Source organism: Hevea brasiliensis, chromosome 6 (genome assembly GCF_030052815.1).
Source record: "Hevea brasiliensis isolate MT/VB/25A 57/8 chromosome 6, ASM3005281v1, whole genome shotgun sequence".
In the NCBI taxonomy this organism is placed as follows: domain Eukaryota; kingdom Viridiplantae; phylum Streptophyta; class Magnoliopsida; order Malpighiales; family Euphorbiaceae; genus Hevea; species Hevea brasiliensis.
Window position 1 is genome coordinate 92,907,573 of NC_079498.1, and position 14,126 is coordinate 92,921,698.

General features: G+C 34.0%; 1 non-coding gene across 1 annotated transcript; it reads left to right on the forward strand.

The window, feature by feature from the left end:
* Nucleotides 1-448: 448 nt before the first annotated feature.
* Nucleotides 449-556, forward strand: LOC131181198 (small nucleolar RNA R71). The gene has a single exon (XR_009149826.1). It is a non-coding gene; the product is annotated as a small nucleolar RNA R71 (small nucleolar RNA).
* The last annotated feature ends 13,570 nt before the right edge of the window (nucleotides 557-14,126 follow it).

Genomic DNA, 14,126 nt, shown 5'->3' on the forward strand with positions numbered 1-14,126 from the left:
GGCTGGATTATATGTTTGAGAATAGGGGTTGCCCATCTGCTTGTTTCCATAGTTCCCCACATAGGCAGCTTGTTCACCAAAATTTGCTCCACAGCTGGTAATTCCTTCTACATAAGCAAATTGTTGAGAATTTCCAGAGGATGATGAAGTAACCAGCATGCTTAAATCTTCCATTTTCTTTACCAAGACATTTGTAAGTGCATCAAATTTGGTGTTGATCATATTGAACGGATCAAGATCATACATTCCAGCAGCTTGTCTTTTTTGTGTTGGAGCTGGCCCTCTTAGACTATTCCAAAGATGAGTGTTCTTTGCAATTTTCTCCAATAACTCATAGGCTTCATCTTCATGCTGCATAATGAACTCTCCACCTGTTTGAGCATCAATAATCTCTCTAATAGCAGGAGTGACATTTGTATAAAAATTCTGATTTATCATTCATTTTGGAATGGCATGATGTGGACATTTTCTCTCTAACTCCTTCCATCTCATCCATGACTCATAGAGGGTTTCATCTTCTCTTGGCCTAAAAGCTATTATTTGATTCCTTAATTCTTGTGTTTTTCTAGGTGAAATATATTGTGCTAGAAATGCATCAGTGCGCTGCTCCCAATTTGTAACTAAATTATGAGATAGAGAATCAAATCAATCCAATGCTCTATCTTTCAAAGAGAATGAAAAGAATTTCAGCCTTGCTGCATTATCAGATACTCCAAGTTGCTTTTGCATATCACAGATATAGCAAACTTCTTAAGGTGAGTGTGAGGATTTTCTGAAGGATAACCCCCAAATTGAGAATTATGAATCATTTGTAGTACTCCAAAATCCATCTTGTAGCTGTTTGCATCTGTCCTTGGTCTTGCAATACTTTCTCTCAAATTATCAAAATGAGGGAATGCATGATCCATCATACTTTTCCTAGGCACATTATTATTGATAACTTCTTCCCCTTAAGCTTCATTTTCATTATTTCTATTATTTCCAACATTACCACCACCAATTCTAACTTTTTCTTTAACCATTTCTAGTTCAATTTTAGCTACTCTCAAAGCTTCTTTTCCTCTTTTGATTTCTTTCTTGTTGGCTCTACAAAACTTCTCAATTTCAGGATTGTATAAGAGAGATGTGTCACTTGTGCCTTTGGTTCTTCTCATAAAAAATAAAAAAGGTACCTAAAAAGAATAAACAAACATGAAATGAAAAGATAATAAAGATAAAACTATAAACAACTAAAATAATCAAGAATTCAATCTTAAACAAACAATTCCTCAACAACAGCGCCAAAAACTTGATGTGGCCCAACTGTAAGTGCATGAGTCGCATACATAGTATGAAAAAGATATCGTTCCCACGGAGAGTTGTGTTAGTGATTGAATTATTGATGTAAAATTAACTTATTATAGTTAAATTTAAACTAAAAAGGTAATAAAAGGAAGAGAATGGAATTTTAAGAGTATAATTGCAATTTCAACTAAGAAATAACTTAAATGGGAATCCAACTATGTTTATAAGAAATAAACCCTACAAAATTAAGTGTGGCAAAAATTTAATTGATAATCAATAAAACTCAACTAACAATCAATGATAATAAAATGGTTCCAGAGTTTAGGGTTTCAAATTCAAGCTAAATTGGGATTTTAAATTGGTTATCCAAACTCATGGAAATTATGGGTTTCAAGAATATTAATTCTTAAATCCTTTGAATACCCTTTGAAGTGAGACAAAGAGTGTTCTAATTAACTCAATCCTACTTTCATGGAGTTGAAATTAATTAAAATCCATTAGGTTCCTTAATCAATCTATTAATCCTCTTAATCCTTAGTCTATTTCTAGATCCAAGTTAATTAAGTCCAATTTCTTGATTATCTATCTCGAGGTTTTCTCCTTTTGGTGCTTCAACCAAGAATTATGAACATTACTTAATGGGATCCTACACTAAGCATGTCATTGAGCATACAAGAAATGGATGAAACCTCATAAAAACCATATTATATAGATTACCCAATTAAAATCCATAAAATATCTTAAGTATTACATGGCCAAACTCTAGAATTCTTGAAAACTACTCACTACCCATATTTAATACAAAAAATTCTAAGCAAATATGGAAATAAATCTGGAAAATAAATAAAGAACTAAGAAACCTAGTAAAAGAAAGGTAGAAAATGGTGAAGAAAAGAAGAAATTTTCGAATTTGGTACAGGAGCAAAATGTCGGCTTGCTTCCTCTCCCTTGCCTTTTCTGTGTCTTTTTCTCTTCCTCTATTTTTCTGTCTATCCAAATGAGGTAAAAAAAACTCTCTATTTATATTCTCTGACAAAGAAAACCCTAAAATGGTGTGTGAGATAATTGATTCATGTGGGAGAATCTTTTCTTTTTAGCTCATTTATGAAGAAATGAATAGGTCATGCAAGATCTTGTACAAATCTAGTAGTTACAGAGGCTTCCCGTGAGGTTGCATAAGTTATGCAGGCTGCCTGTGCAAGTTTCTGCATGCTTTGAAGCCTCTCATGAAAGTGTATAACTGGACTACACAGGTTATGCGGCAAGTTATGCAAGTTTTGGCCATCTGGGAATTCCTTCCATGAAGCTGCATGAGGAGCTGCTGTAGGAGGGGGGCGTGAGGTGAAATATCATCAATTAGAATTATATAAAATGCACCAAGTAATGCCAAGAAAAGATGGTGGAGTCACAATGGTCTCAGTTAAGTACCACCTCCTTAGACAGCATTTTCTAGACATGCATTTCATACAATCCTAATAAAATCAAACCATTGGTAAGTACCGTCTTCCGATAACACTATCACAGTACTAAGGATTTATGCCACGAAGGCATAGATAGACAAAAGTCACCACTCGGGTAATAACCGGGACATATTCAGTGTTTCTTCTGAGGGTCATGGATGACAACTTACTCATTACAGAGTTTCCACAACCGTCATTACCATAGCCCAAGGTCTAGGTTCGAGATAGTGGATACGTAAGGGGAAGGTGTTAGGTACCCCTTACGCCTGGTCTAACCTCGTTGATTCGAGTGCCAGTCCTCTACTAATGTTTATAGAAGTCTTGTTTATTATTCCTTTATTAAACTTTATCCTAAAAAATGCAATTCTAATCCTACACACGCAAGTAATTCATAAAAGGGTTGTTGTTTACACACAATTTTTATGCACAAGTAATTCCTATCTACGGGGTTGCTAATTATTTAAATGATATTTATCAGATGACTAAAATTAATTTATTATTGAGAATTTAATTTACAAACAAATTCAATTTCAAATAACCCTACGTTTCTATTTAACCTAATTAATTAATTTTCACCAAGTTACCCTAAGGATAATTGAACTAAGTTAATTATGTACATGTGTAATTTATTCTAATATCACATAAGGCCCAAACAATCACGACCTAATAAAAATTTCTAACATGCAAATTTATTTTACAATTACCAAGTATTAAATTAAATTTATTTATATGCCAATGTTAGTTTAATTTACAAACAAGATTAATTTTAATTTACAAAGTATTTATTTAAATTAATTACATGCAAAATCAGTTAAATTAAAAGCAAAGTTAATTTTAATTTACCAAATAAAAGTTCTATTATTTCTAAAATTTCATGCCAATGGTTATTCGAGAAGTTTAGAGCTACTTACCTGTTGGTAAATGCGGTTGCCATTGGAGCAAGCTACCCTTAAAAAATGGTCTTCTGTTCTAGTATGGCAATGATATCCCTGGCTTACTCCCGTTTAGCTCCATATAAGCTCAACGCAAATGCCCTCTTTGGTACTTACCTTAGGGCTATTTACCAATTTTGTTTGTAATAAAAAATAAAGAAACTAAAGAAAATAAAAGGAATAAAGAAAATATTAATAACAATTTACATTGGATTCTAACTCTAGTCTCCTAAAGGGTTAAGATTCCTAATTAGTTACAACTACCTAATGGTCTAAGTCTTCAAACATGATCCAAACACTTCATAACACTTCTTGAATTAAAAGAACATAGAAAAATAAATCAAATATCAATTAAAACCTAAGAAAATACAAGAACATGCATAAATATACAATTTCTAAATTCTGACAGATTAACAGTAGCAAGAAATCCGATTTTTTAAAAATAGTTATACATGCCTAAAAATCATAAAAAAATTATAGAAGACAGTCTACATATCATACAAGATCATAAAATTTATAAATCAAACAAAACCCTAACCGAATGGTCTACATAAATCGTAACTTTTCTAAGTGACAGAATCGTACTACTTTTTTGTAAAATTCATTACTCATTAACCACAGCAGATATGAATGCAAAACCAATTGGAAAAGATTCATAAGATTCTGAAGTTAATTTTAGATACTAGATTTACACAAAAATATTAAGGAACAAGGGAGATATGGGCTCCACAAGTCGGATATCCTGCAAATCAGATTTTACAGGAACCCTAAATTCAAATAGCCATAACTTACAAAATATTAAAGCTTATTTTGTGATTCTTGAGCCTAAATTTAATGGAATTTTGTGTAGAATATGAATATAATTTTTACAAATTTTTTACAAATTCAAAAAATAAAGAAAAATAACAAAAATACGAGAGACAGAAACTAAACATGTGCAGAATTGTGTATCCCCTCAAATTAAACATGATTACATGATCTATATAAATATATAAAATAAATTGAAGACAAAGAGCATAGAATTAAAATATTATGTGACATAGATCTTGAAAAGAAAACAATAAAAACTGACCTTCCAGAAATCTTGCATGAAAATCTTCTTGAAGAAAAGAAAAAATAAGGAAGAACTCAAAGATTCTTGAATATCTCTAAATTTCTTATAGCTCTGAATTTTATCTTCCTCTTTCCTCCCATCTCCCCTTTTCTTCCCTTCTCTAGTAGGGTATTTATAGGGTTTTGGGAGAGAGGTGTGATAGGGTTTGGTGTCTTAGGATGATAAAGTTTAGATGACTTAAACAACTACGATTGTAGAATTCGAATAAGACTGGGATATGGGTAAGGTATTTCAACCAATAGGAAGACAGAAAAAAATGGAAGGCACCAATAGGGAGTGAGGAAGAGGTGTGGTAGGGTTTGGAGTCTTAGGGTCATAAAGTTTAGATGACTTAAATAACTACGATTGCAGAATTCGAATAAGACTGGGATATGGGTGAGGTATTTCAACCAATAGGAAGACAGGAAAAAATGGAAGGCACTAATAGGGAGTGAGGAAGAGGTGCGGTAGGGTTTGGAGTCCTAGTGTGATAAAGTTCAGATAACTTAAATGACTAGGATTGATGAATTTGGATGAGACTGGAATATGGGTGAGGTGTTCCAACCAATAGAAAGAGAGGGAAAGGAGGTGACACCAATAGGGAGTGAGGAAGAGAGTGGGGCCAAGGAGGAGAGAGATATTTTGTTATTTTAATTTTTAGAAAATAATTAAATGGGTCCCATTTAAAATTCCTAACTAGGCTTTCTTAGGCCCATGGAGTCTAATTAAACTTAATTAGATCCATTTAAGACCTACCCATATTAAATTTAAATAAAATAAAATTTTATTTAAATTTAATTAAATTAATTTTCCCAAAACTTTATTATTTTTTTAATTTTTTAAGATCATGTCACGAAATTAATAATTCAGCTCCATGCCTCCAATTACATCTTACAGTCATATAATTTTTCATCATCGGGTTTTTCACGGCCTCAATGCACATACTCATCATAAAATAAGGGTTTATAGTTTGCCCCCCACTTTAGCGAAAGTTGAAATCAATGTGAAAGCATTGCTCAAGTTTCGTCAAAGTGAAACTCAAATTTCTAATAACTATGAAACATTGGCTATGAGGATCAAGTATATCTTGCTCGGTCGGTATACTCTATGTTATGTGACTAGCTACGGTCTCATAACAGTAATAACTGTGTCATGTGAAAAATGAGTTTATCTTGCTCTGTCGATACACTCTGCGTCATGAGACTAGCTACGGTCTCATAACAGTGATAACTGTGTCATGTGAAAATTGAGTGCATCTTACTCTGTCGATAAACTCTGTGTCATGAGACTAGCTACGGTCTCATGACAATGGCAACTGTATGATTTAAAATATTGTGGATTCGTATTTAGGACCGCAGTCCTAAACTACCTACGTATTCCCCTCATTATCCTGAGAAAGAATCAGACCCACTCGTAGTTCGATACTTGAAACTGTGGTGATGCATGTTCTTCTATGCCTTACACACCTACAGGTGACATGTTGATGCGTGTTCTTCTACGCCTTACACAACTATGCCATATGCCCTAAACAACGTCTAAGGACTTACCAAAAAATATTTTTCATGAAATGTTATGGGTTCGTATTTAGGATCGCAGTCATCCTGAGGAAGAATCAGACCCCCTCGTAGTTCGACAATTGAAACTGTGGTGATGCATGTTATTCTACGCCTTACACACCCACAAGTGACATGTTGATGCATGTTCTTCTATGCCTTACATAACTATGTCATGAGCCCTAAACAACGTCTAAGGACTTACTAAAAAATATATAATTCATTATTTGAAAAAAAATTAGGATGACTGGGTCTCAAAATTCTCTCTAATTTTTATGCTTCCTGTATGCTACTTTCTATCATGGGCATGCTGATTTTATTAGAGATTCTAAAAAAACTTAGTCCTCTGGGGGACCTTTTTTTGCAAAAACTTTCTTATAGCCTCAAAGTTTTTTAGAAGAATTGTTCACCAAAAAAGACTTCCTTAAGGTCACAATACAATTTCCCTCTGATTTTTCTTTTTCTTCTCTCCCCCCATGGTTTCTGCCTTGACTCATTTCTCTTTCATGAACTCCATTCTCTGTGCCCTAACTTTTGCCTGAAATGTCCTTTTGGATTTTCATCTCAGCGGGCTTGCTCTAACTTTTGCCTAAGTGGCCCTTTCGGGTTTTCCACCTAGCAAGGTCCCTTTTTTTTTTTTTAGATAATTATCAGGGCATTCATATCAAGTACTTATCTTGTCATACTCAGAAGGCATAGATTAAATCAAAACAATGCAGTTCAATTACTTAATCATTTGATGTATCCCTCAAGACACAAACATTTGCGATCATAATTAAATAAAATCCATTCCTAGTTAATGCAATAAAAAAATTTTTATTTATTCAGGTACACCATTACTCCCTCTTACATTTAGTTTTGCTAAATTTCTAACCTTCCAAAGTTAGAAATAAGCTTTATAACCTGCCGAATGGCCTTTTTAGGTTTTCCATCTAAATCTTCTCTCATCTCTCCTTTTGCCTAGGCTGCCTTTTGCAGGTTTTCAATCTAGCATTTTTTTTCTTTTCTTTTCTTTTCTTTTTTTTTCCCCTTACCCTTACTTTTGCCTAGACCGTCTTTTGTAAATTTTCAGCCTAGCGGGTCTATCTCACACAAAGTACAGTTTGAGCTTCTCTAAGTTGACTGGTTCTTGAAGTTCATTCTCATCTAAGTCTGATATTCTTACAGTAGCAAGATCTTTTTGACTATGTATGGACCAGCCTAGCTTGGGTTAAACTTTCCTCTTAAATCAAAAGGGATGGGCCTAGCTTGTTTCAAAACTATGTCTCCCTCTTTGATCTTTTTTGGCTTCACCTTCTTATTAAAGGCCCTAGCTATCTTCCTCTGATAAGCCTGCATATGATACAAGGCTCACATTTTCTTTTCATCAATCAAAGCTAGTTCTTCATATCTCTTTTAGGCCCACTCATTTTCTAGGATCTTAACTTCTAGCATCACTCTTAAGGATTTGATCTCTTACTTAATGGATAGCACTACTTTAGTCCCATACACTAAAGAGAACAGGGTTGCCCTCGTGGATGTCCTTGTAGCACTACGATAATCTTAAAGAACATAGGGATTTTTTCAAGCCAATCCTTATATGTTTCGAATATTTTTTCCCAACTAGAATATTTCCATTCATATGGGGACCACACATTTCCTGCACGTATTTCTTTCATTATTTGCTCAGTCTATTTTTCTATCACACATAAGAGTTTGTAGAATTGCCCCCCAGCTAAAATAAGTTGAGTGGCTAATCTATGAACTGTTGCTCTATCTCTTTTGTAGGCTTATTGCGAGTATTCTCTCACTTCCAGAGACCTCCTTATGTCTTCATATCATTTTCCTTCTCCCTCTAGGTCCACATGTGCTACTACTAATCCTTCATAGCATAAAATTTTACTTCTCATTAGGATAACTAGCTAAGTCAACTTTTGATCACTCTTTTCCCATAGGGACACCAGCATGGCTTGGGAATCGGCCATCTGATTTTAAGCTCGAGGCATGTGCTTCTTGGTACTTTGTTAACAAGGCTATAAATTTATATCTTTCTTCTTGGGTTAAATCTTCAGCTAACTTAATGTCTTTAGGATTATTTGGTGTACCCAAATTAATAAAGATTGATTTTGATGCATTAACAAAAATATATTCTAAATGATTATGAATGCCATGCATATGCCCATTAGAATAAACATCAAACAAGTAAGCAGAAGGACTAGTCATGTTATTGATCTTCGCCTTAAAATCAGCTTCAAGTATATCAGAAATGGAAACATCAGTATCACTACTGTGAGCATTACAAAAGACAGACTCAAACTTTGGGGTGTAGCTTTAGGTGCTTGGCTTTCATGTACTCTTTAGATCAATGGTGCTGATTTTCTGCTCTAATTCTTTCACATGTTGTAACCCCTAATCATATGTCAAGGTAATTGCCCCCTCTTTCAAGAACTTAGGAGGCTTTAGCTCTTTTTCCTCTTCTGTTGGCTCATAGCCCAAACCATGACTTACGATCTGCCTCTTCATCTCAAGAAAAGTCACCAGACCATCTATACTTTCTCCTAAGCCTATGCAAAAAACTTCATCCCTTTCTTCATAGTAGCCACTTTTAGATCCATTTAGTTTTCATAGATCCCAACAACTTAAAAATCAGACATTAGTAGAACTGAACCATCTAGTTATAATGCAACTATCTCCTCATCAAAATCAGCCAGACATCCAAAGGACCCTCATCATAGCTAGAATTATCACAAATGTCAATAATCATTATAGATTGAAGTTCATTGGGCTTTTGGATGGGTTGGATAAAGTTAATAATTCTGTTAGGGTTATTTGGTGTGATAGATATCATTTAGAGACCTGGTGTAGGTAGAAATTTTGGTTAGGCATAGGGCTAGTGTGGGTTTTTTTTTGTTGATTTTTTTAGACCAATTATCCTTTTGGCATCAATTAGGTCTTAGATATCATGATTAAGTTGAAAGCATCAGTTGGTGTCATGACTGTGGGCATTCGTAGAACTGGTAAAATTGGTTGATATCATAGCTAGGTGGGAGTGGATTTGGTAGTGGTCTGGATGCTAAGAGCTGTATTCGTCTTGAGCTTTGAGACGCTCCCAAACTTTGGATAAGGGTTGGCTAAATTAGAAAAATCTCCTTGGAGTGTGAGACACAATTTGAACCTCAATAACTTTAATGCCACTTAATTGGCCTACCTCGGGGCTTCTTTCTAAAGTTGATCATAATTTTCTCTTTTAGCTCAAACATCTTGGCGTTCAATATTTCATCAAGCACGGCCATAGTTTTTTCCATCTTAAGTAGTGCAGGTGAAATCCTTACTAGTTTCTTCCCTTCCCTAACCCAAGTGACCTGATTGGAAGTCTCTTTGGTGTATTTTGAGGCTATGTTTGCTCAAAAAAATAGGATTTAAGGGTTCACCTAAGCATGCTATGTACATGAATGCAATGCATGAACGGACTATTTTTTTCTTTTTTTTTTCCTTTATTTTTACAAAACCAAAACTGAACCATACCAATAGAACTAAAACTGAACCAAAACCAGACCATATAAATTGAACTAAGATCGGACCAAAGACTGAATCAAAAAATTGAAAAAAAATCTCCAGAACTGAATCTTCGCCCCCTAATACCTTTAACTCTCACGCGCAGAGTAAGAAAAAAATTCTATCTTAGGCTATGGTACACTGAACACACCAACAGGGGGTGGTCCAGGACGACCTTTCCTTCATAAACAAATGATTTGTATCCTTAAAGTTTAACCATAAGTAAGCATCCTCTTGCTTAACATGGGTTTTAAAATGAACTTGGGCCTATACACACATTGGATTTATGCATAGGCCTAGATTCATCTCAACTACCACTAGAATTTATGGTTTGAATAGTAAGGATATGAATCCAGCACAACAAAAATCTACGGGGTACCTAGGGTTGAAATTTATGGCTCATGGGCTTCATTGGGTAGGAAAAGGATCACCCATGCGAGAGCTTATCCATTAAGCACAACAGCCGAAGCTGTGGCTCTTTTATATACTCGAAGGTACAGGCATGAGGTGCTAGCATTCACCAATTCGTCATAGCTCGAGCAGAACCATGGTCTCCTTGGCTAGTACTAACAGGGCTAAAAGGGTAAGGGTGATCCGTGTGATAGTGTAGTGCAATGCAAAAAGTTTAACAAAGGAATAATATTAGACTAATAGAAACATGTTGGAGTAACTATCCATTTAATCACCAGTGGAGTCGCCAAACTATAGGAGGGGGGCGTGAGGCGAAATATCATCAATTAGAATTATATAAAATGCACTAGGTAATGCCCAGAAAAGATGGTGGAGTCACAATGGTCTCACTTAAGTATCACCTCCTTAGACAATATTTCCTAGACATGCACTTCATACAATCCTAATAGAATCAAACCACTGGTAAGTACCGTCTTCCCATAACACTACCACGGTACTAAGAATTTATGCCACGAAGGCATAGATAGACAAGAGTCGCCACCGGGTAATAACCGGGACATATTCAGTGTTTCTTTTGAGGGTCATGGATGATAACTTACTCATTGCAGAGTTTCCACAACCGTCATTACCATAGCCCAAGGTTTAGGTTCGGGATAGTGGATACATAAGGGGAAGGTATTAGGCACCCCTTACGCCTAGTCTAACCTCGTTGATTCGAGTGCCAGTCCTCTACTAATGTTTATAGAAGTCTTGTTTATTATTCCTTTATTAAACTTTATCCTAAAAAATGCAATTCTAATCCTACACACGCAAGTAATTCACAAAAGAGTTGTTGTTTACACACAATTTTCATGCACAAGTAATTCCTATCTATGGGGTTGCTAATTATTTAAATGATATTTACCAGATGACTAAAATTAATTTATTATTGAGAATTTAATTTACAAACAAATTCAATTTCAAATAACCCTACGTTTCTATTTAACCTAATTAATTAATTTTCACCAAGTTACCCTAAGAATAATTGAACTAATTTAATTATATACATGTGTAATTTATTCTAATATCACATAAGGCCCAAACAATCACAACCTAATAAAAATTTCTAACATGCAAATTTATTTTACAATTACCAAGTATTAAATTAAATTTATTTACATGCCAATGTTAGTTTAATTTACAAACAAGATTAATTTTAATTTACAAAGTGTTTATTTAAATTAATTACATGCGAAAGTCAGTTAAATTAAAAACAAAGTTAATTTTAATTTACCAAATAAAAGTTCTATTATTGCTACAATTTCATGCCAATGGTTATTCGAGAAGTTTAGAGCTACTTACATGTTGGTAAATGCGGTTGCCATTGGAGCAAGCTACCCTTAAAAAAGGGTCTTCTCTTCTAGTATGGCAATAATATCCCTGGCTTACTCCCGTTTAGCTCCATATAAGCTCCACGCAAATGCCCTCTTTGGTACTTACCTTAGGGCTACTTACCACTTTTGTTTGTAATAAAAAATAAAGAAAATAAAAGAAATAAAGAAAATATTAATAACAATTTACATTGGATTCTAATTCTAGTCTCCTAAAGGATTAAGATTCCTAATTAGTTACAACTACCTAATGGTCTAAGTCTTCTAACATGATCCAAACACTTCATAACACTTCTTGAATTAAAAGAACATAGAAAAATAGATCAAATATTAATTAAAACCTAAGAAAATACAAGAACATGCATAAATATACAATTTCTAAATTCTGACAGATTAACAGTAGCAAGAAATCCGATTTTTTAAAAATAGTTATACATACCTAAAAATTATAAAAAAAATTACAGAAGACAGCCTACATATCATACAAGATCATAAAATTTATAAATCAAACAAACCCTAATCGAATGGTCTACATAAATCGTAACTTTTCTAAGTGATAGAATCGTACTACTTTTTTGTAAAATTAATAACTCATTAACCACAGCAGATATGAATACAAAACCAATTGGAAAATATTCATAAGATTCTGAAGTTAATTTTAGACACTAGATTTACACAAAAATATTAAGGAATAAGGGAGATATAGGCTCCACAATTCGGATATCCTGCAAATCAGATTTTACAGAAACCCTAAATTCAAACAGCCATAACTTACAAAATATTAAAGCTTTTTTTGTGATTCTTGAGCCTAAAATTAATGGAATTTTGTGTAGAATATGAATATAATTTTTACAAATTTTTTACAGATTCAGAAAATAAAGAAAAATAACAAAAATATGACAGACAGAAACTAAACATGTGCAGAATTGTGTATCCGCTCAAATTAAACATGATTACATGATCTATATGAACATATAAAATAAATTGAAGATAAAGAGCATAGAATTAAAATATTATGTGACATAGATCTTGAAAAGAAAACAATAAAAACTGACCTTCCAGAAATCTTGTATGAAAATCTTCTTGAAGAAAAGAAAAAATAAGGAAGAACTCAAAGAGGCTTGAATATCTCTAAATTTCTTATAGCTCTGAATTTTATCTTCCTCTTTCCTCCCATCTCCCCTTTTCTTCCCTTCTCTAGTAGGGTATTTATAGGGTTTTGGGAGAGAGGTGTGATAGGGTTTGGAGTCTTAGGACGATAAAGTTTAGATGACTTAAACAACTACGATTGCAGAATTCGAATAAGACTGGGATATGGGTGAGGTGTTTCAACCAATAGGAAGACAGGAAAAAATGGAAGGCACCAATAGGGAGTGAGGAAGAGGTGTGGTAGGGTTTGGAGCCTTAGGGTGATAAAGTTTAGATGACTTAAACAACTACAATTGCAGAATTCGAATAAGACTGAGATATGGGTGAGGTGTTTCAACCAATAAGAAGACAGGAAAAAATGGAAGGCACCAATAGGGAGTGAGGAAGAAGTGTGGTAGGGTTTGGAGTCCTAGTGTGATAAAGTTCAGATAACTTAAATGACTAGGATTGATGAATTTGGATGAGACTAGAATATGGGTGAGGTGTTCCAACCAATAGAAAGAGAGGGAAAGGGGGTGACACTAATAGGGAGTGAGGAAGAGAGTGGGGCCAAGGAGCAGAGAGATATTTTGTTATTTTAATTTTTAGAAAATAATTAAACGGGTCCCATTTAAAATTTATAACTAGGCTTTCTTAGGCCTATGGAGCCCAATTAAACTTAATTAGATCCATTTAAAAACTACCCATATTAAATTTAAATAAAATAAAATTTTATTTAAATTTAATTAAATTAATTTCCCCAAAACTTTATTATTATTTTTATTTTTTCAAGATCATGCCAAGAAATTAATAATTCAGCTCCATGCCTCCAATTACATCTTACAGTCATATAATTTTTCATCATCGGATTTTTCATGGCCTCAATGCACATACTCATCACAAAATAAGGGTCTACAGCTGCACAAGTTGCGCAGTCAGTTGTGCAAGTTTTAGCAGTTGCAGAGTTTCTTCCGTAAAGCTGCATAAGGGAAGGCGTGAAAGTGCATAAGTTATGCAATAGGTTGTGCAAGTTTCGATTGGTGTAGGGTCTCCTCTGTGAAGCTGCATAAGGAACCCGCGTAAGCTATGCACTAAGTTGTGCACTTTTCGGCAGATATTCAATTCCTTCTAATTCCTATGCAAAAACTGTACAGGTTATGTAGCAAGTCATGCGGATTTCGGCAACTTCACAATTTTAAATTTCCAAGCTTCATTTTAGTACTTTTGGATATGAAAATTACTCCTTACTTGCACAATTACTTTTTAGTCCCCCAAAAATATTATTTTATCTACAAAGAAAAAGGAAAATTACAAATTAGTCTAAAAATTGACAATTATGCAAAATTAACGAAATGACTAAT